Here is a 6880-nt window from a genome sequence, read left to right as displayed (position 1 = left end):
GGTCTGAACAGGTGTATCAACGCTCCTAGTAACAAAAAAAAAAGGGAATATCATGTTTTACAGAAGCACCGATAGCAAAGCCAAATAGCCTTAACCTGGAAGTGGACGGGTTTTTGTGTGTAACACGCACGACGCCATGTTATGACAACCCAGAGGAATTTCAATAAAAAAAAATGATCAAGTGTGTATGAAAGGTGCCAGAAAAAGCAAGAAAGAAAAATACAAGAAAAAAAAAATCCCAACAATTCAGTCGACCTCGACTGGGGATCGAACCTCAGACCTTCTGATTACCGATTTTTTGACTGATATTTTTGGGATGGTTTATTTTCTTGTAATTTTCTTTCTTGCTTTGTCTGGCATCTTTCATACACACTTGTTCAGTTCTTTATCTTACATCGGTGCCTGCTCCTTAATTTCTTAATTTGGATTTTCAATTTTGATTTCTCTTTGAAAGTGGGCGCTCGTGGAACCCATTGGAGCAGGCAGGCCGTGGAAAAGTCAAATGATGAAGCACAGTCCACGTACTACGCTCTTACCATGACTAGGGGCATGAATACAAATGTTGCTTAATTATTAATAAATATTTCGTCTAATTAAGAAAAAAGTAACCGGGTTATCGATATTTAACATATAAATGAACGCAGACACACGGACAGATAATTAGAGATATAGAAATATAGATATGCATACGATATTATTATTATTATTATTATTATTATTATAATTATTATTATTATTATTATTATTATTATTATATTATTATTATTATTATTATTATTATTATTATTATCGTCGGGGTCGTGGATAGCTCATACGGTAGAGTCACAATCTCCCAGGCCAGGCGGAGTTGTCGTACCAGTAAAGTCGCGGGTTCGAGCCCCCATCGCCGCTGCGAAGTTTTGATTCTCTGTTATCTTTTGGCACTTTCCTACCCACTTCATTTCTTGTTATTATCAACATTAAGTGCCTGCTCCACTCACTTTTCTCAACAAAAAGCTTTGTGTCTTTAACCAGTTAACTGTCGTACTCTGGCAAGACACTTTTTAAAAATGTGACCAGAAAACTTTTCCCTCAAATCCCAATCGATTTAAATGACCATCATCAGCGTCCTATCCAAAGGGCAGTAAGTAATTGCTATTGTCCGTTTCACGCTTAGAAACCGGGATAAACTCCGGTTCTATGGGCCCAATGGCTCTGAAAGACTACATCTTGGAAAAAAATTCTCAAACCTGGGCCCTCGCTAGGCCTTTGATCAAGTCCCAGGTTTGAGAGTTTTTGCCAAGATGATGAGGGTCATATAGATTTAGATCGATATCTGAAGGACGAGTTTTCTGACCAACATTTTAAATACGTAACTTTCCAAACGACGGCAATTAACTGGTTTTTATGTCGTTGTCCCTGGTAACATGCCATAGTAGGACAAGGCGAACTGTTTCTATTGGAATTCATTATATTATTAAGATTGTTCAGGGGAGAAAATGTCCCCAAGCGCTAAACGACAAGAAATAAAGTTTGTTTTCATTTTCTTTTGATAATGTAAATAATGTCTCTGATTCAGATTGTATTCTGGTCTTGTTTTGTTGAGACCAAAATGTATCGTGACTGTTATTAACACCCGCCACTTGGTTTCAACAGAACAAAAACTTTATTTTATAATCTCTCTGTTGAAGTCATCAAATCTCAGATGCAATTCATTGATGGTATCCCTTTAATTAAAATACTCATTTGTTGTGCCAACATGATCAAACGTGCCAACATTCAAAATTGCGTATAACCTTAAACATTTATAATGTTAGTGATAATTTAGTGAGAACTAATCAACCAACTGACGCTCAAAATAAACAATAACAAAGTGTCGAGTGACGTCCATTTCATTCAGAAAACAAAAACAAAAATAGATAAATGAAAAACTTGATGTGAACGAAAAAACCACACATTGATTTTGAAATAAAGAAGGGGGAGGAGAATTAGACAAAACTGTAGTTATTGAACAATAATAAACAAATAGGTGGGCGGACACTGGCCGCCGGGTATGAATTTATATATCAATTAAAAGTGGTATTAACAGAGGGTTATAATTATTCTATTCTTTTCCTTTCTACAACTCAAGCGTAATATTTAACATTTTAAATGTGTGCACTCAGTAAATTCTCTTTCTACTTAAAAAAAAAATGATTTCCACTTTTTAGAGGTCTTGTTATGCCTTCTGACTTCCTCCGTGAGATGCTTCCTTCAGCTACAGCCTATCCTTTTTTTAACTCTTAGGTTGGCCGGTGGGCTTACAGTCGGTAGGCAAGAATGTAATGGCTTTGTGTTGGTAGCAGCATCTGATGGGTTTGCCCTAAAATGATATGGCGACCAGTCCAGTCAGCAAATTATCTTCAGGACATATATACTGTAAGCAAACTCCCCCGGCAGCTGCGTCTAAATTTAACATTTAATCAGTGGCACTTTAGTCTCCAAACCGATACCACAAAGAGTGCAAGTGGGCGAAGCCGACAGATCTCACTGATGAAGGGTGGCTGCCATTAGACAAGTCATGGAGTCTTAGTTTGCCCGTAGTCTGTTGACTCACTATTTCCCAACGTCTCTTATTGGTACAGAAACCAAAATAACTTCCCTCGCAATTCAGAGGACACAACGTATCTTCCCGTCTCTAAATTTTGAAATGATTATACCCCTCATTCAATACCCTTCATTCGCTGTATATCAATAAAAATTGAAAACAATGAATATGAAGTAAGCATCTATATTTTCGCGGTTATTTTCCTTGTTTAATATATCTGTAAAAGAGGACAAACAATGCGTTTCAACGGAATAATCTGATTAACTGTCAGATTAGTTCTCGAGAATACGTTATTATGGGTCTTGATAACCTGTTTGCAAATGTTTATGCTTTCTATTCGAATTTGCACAGTTTTAGCCGAATTCTCCTTATTATTAGAGATCAATTAAAATAACGCCAAGATCATTTTTAGATTCAATGGAAAATAGAAAAAAAATGCTCTAGTGAGATCAGTATAGTAAATGTTTCTTGATTTGTTTTGTTTTCCTAATGTAATACCTTGCATTTTGAAGCAACCACTTTTTACCTTTGAGATAAGGAAAATACATCATATTGAATACTCTGAGAATCTCCAGTAGAACTATAAATTTTCATCTGCAAATAATTTTTACAAATAGAATCAACAACATCCAGAATATCATGTATCTATATTATGAAAAGCAATGGATCCAATACGTTCCCTTCAGGAACACGAAAAACAACATTCTTCTTGCAGACATTTCCCAAACACAATCACTCTCTGAATTCTATATGTAATAAAATCTCTAATCCAATCATAAACATGCCCGGTAAATCCATAAGATCTTAGTTTTGAGAGCAGTCATTCCTGAGCAACCAAATCAAAAGACTTGCGGAAATCAAAGTAAACGACATCAATACATTTCCTGTTATCAAAAATCCTTGTAGGTCGTATGCAACCTGTAACAATTGAGAAATTCATGACTTTCTATCTCGAAAACAATGATGACACTCACTTAATATTTTATGTAATATTTAGAATATTGACAAATTCAGAAATACGACCCTTCAAAATTTATCTTCTAACCTTGTAGAGAATCCATGTCAGACTAATGAGCTTATAGTTTGCAACATCCATTCTGTTGCCCTTTTAATAAATAGCCAAAAACTTTAGCTGATCGTCTGGTGATATTCCAGTTTGAAGTGACTAATTAATGATTGAAAGAGTTGGTAATATTTCAAAGCACACTATTCTTAGTCGGGTTCCATGCTCTTAGGCACATCCAAATTCATCAGTTGTCATTATTATTATTATTATTATTATTATTATTATTATTATTATTATTATTATTATTTTATTTTATTATTATTATTATTATTATTATTATTATTATTATTATTATTATTATTATTATTATTATTATTATTATTATTATTATTATTATTATTATTATTTATTATTATTATTATTATTATTATTATTATTATTATTATTATTTTATTATCATTATTATTATTATTATTATTATTATTATTATTATTATTATTATTATTATTATTATTATTATTATTATTATTATTATTATTTATTATTATTATTATTCATTTTATCATTTTCTTATTCATATTATTATTATTATTATTATTATTATTATTATTATTATTATTATTATTATTATTATTATTATTATTATTATTATTATGATTGTTATCATCATCATCATCATCATCATCATCACCATCATCACCATCATCATCATCATCATCATCATCATCATCATCATCATCATCATCATCATCATCATCATCATTATCATTATTATTATTATTATCATTATTATTATTATTATTATTATTATTATTATTATTATTATTATTATTATTATTATTATTTTTATTATTATCATCATTTTATTATTATTTATTATTATTATTATTATTATTATTATTATTATTATTATTATTATTATTATTATTATTATTATCATTATTATTATCATCATCATTATTGTTATATTCATTATCATCATTATCATTAGTCATTTGTATATACTTTTCCCATTTACAATATTTGATTTAGATCCTCTACCGCTTCGGACGGACAGGGAGACCCATAGAGAATACAGGACTCCCTAGTCTGTGGGGAGACCCCCCCCCCCCCCCACCAGCCCCCTGAACACACACACACACATACACACACACGCGCGCACACACACACACACACACACAAACACATACACACAATGAACTAAAATAAATATGATAAATACAAAAACAAAACAAAATAAACTTGAGATTTTTTATAGCGCAATATCCACTAAACGTGCTCAAAGCGCTTTACAATGGGTCCCTGACTAACAGCAACATGTGACATGTAGAACGACATATGACGCCTGGTAGGCGATAATACAATTTTTTTCCGACAGAGACAGCGCTGTTAACGGCCAGGTACTCATTTTACACGGTGTGCGGAGAGAGAATGTGAGTAAAGAGCCTTTTCCAAGGACTCAACTACGCGCCTAGCTAGCTCAAACCCAAGACCTTCCGATCCGAAAGCGAGTGTCATACCACTAGACCACATAGCCGCAAATACAAATACAATAAATAAGTAAGAAAGTAAAATCAACATCAGGCATGGCGTATTTGCCTCGTGTGAATCTGACATGCCATCAATTGTGCAAAAGGCCCACCCTTGAAGGTGATACGAATACGTATTTACTTTGCTTCAGCAACAAGTTTTCACTGTGTAGGATGACAAGTGAGCTGTAAATTTCAACCACTTTCATCTTTGTCGTCCTGAATGCAACGGGATGAGAACGGGACGCCTCTCCTTGTTCACCCGAAAACCGCCCAGCCGTGAAATTCTTAAACACTTCACGTGGGGCTCTTGCGATTTGGCTGGTTCTTGCTTCTCCGTTTACACAAACGAAGGGAAGGATTGATGGATTTGTAGATGGAGATTTAGATGGCAACGGATCAGCGACATATATAGAGGTAGAAGTACATCTAGAATGATTAAACCATAAAAGGCGGGACTATATTTATATTCGATCAGAATTTCTCACAATATTTATATGGTTATACCTTTTCACACGAAAAGGGACTGAGGTTGATCCCAGGTCAAGTCAAGACTTTTTTTCTGGCCCCCTGTCCATCCAGCATTGGATAAATAGCTGTGTCTGATAGATCTGGCGGAAAGTAATTTGCGATTGACCAGTGTCCCGTCCAAAGGGTAGCAAGAAACTGTTATTGTCTATTTCACATTATAGAAACCGGGATAAACTCCGGCTCCATGGGCCCATTAGCTCCGAATGACTACTTTTTGATTACCTGAATTGGACTGATTGGTACAGGCATTGTAACTCGTGAGGTGCCGGGTTGGAGCCCCGCTTCAGGCACTTTTGTTTTTACCATTGGGCAAGTTAATAACCTCCCCCCCCCCACCCCCTGCCAATTTACTCACTGTGAACATCATGAATGATTCCTGTTGACATCTCAAATAATTTATCCAATTGATTATCTATATTCCTTCATGGTATGACTGGACGACAGCATCTAACAACGAGCCATTAAAACATGAAGACCTAGCTGTTACCGTCGTCACCAAAAGAGACGGAAGAGCGATTCGACCCGGATTTCATTCGGTTATTATGGCGAAGGAGGAAAGATTTGATGTCGAGGCAACAATGAAGGACCTCCATCTTTCTTTGTCCAAGGCCATCATCTTCAGGGAACTCCATCGGGTAAAATCGAATCCCGCCTGAAAATGATCAATGGAAAAATGCGTGACAGATAAACATATTGATAAGTTGGTAGATCTTTGAATCTAAAATGGGTTTAGGGATAAGTACATGAGGAGTCCCGATATCTCAATTGATAGAGTACTCGCTACATACGCAAAGAAATCGGTATCGATCGATCCCGGTGCACTCGATACTTTTTCAGTCTCTCCCTCACACCCAGAAATGATTGGGTAACTGGCTCTTTAAAATTTGTTGAAAAAAAAAAAAAAACTTTGCAAGAGACTAGCACCCAAAGGATAGCAGGCAATTGCTACTGTCTGATTAACTCTGTGGGAATCGAGATACTACGGCTTAAAAAATTGACATTATTATGGTTCTGGAATAAAAAGGAGGGATGAATAGATTATTTTATTAACGGACTGTTTAAAGACCAGAAATCTGAACAGAACATTGGATGAAGGTACGTGAGTAAATATTATAATTAAAGAATTTAGAGTTGAAAATAGAGGTGGGTATTAAAGACATGGCTGCATTGAGAGTTGCGCGGATAGATTGAGTATTTTTTTGGGGAGTAATTTTGAATAATAGAGAGATAGTTTGTTGGATTAAAATA

This window comes from Berghia stephanieae, chromosome 4, assembly GCF_034508935.2.
Source record: "Berghia stephanieae isolate SIO BIC M18660-M18661 chromosome 4, UCSD_Bste_1.3, whole genome shotgun sequence".
NCBI lineage: Eukaryota > Metazoa > Mollusca > Gastropoda > Nudibranchia > Aeolidiidae > Berghia > Berghia stephanieae.
The sequence above is the reverse complement of the archived record's forward strand: the minus strand, read 5'-3'. Positions refer to the sequence as shown.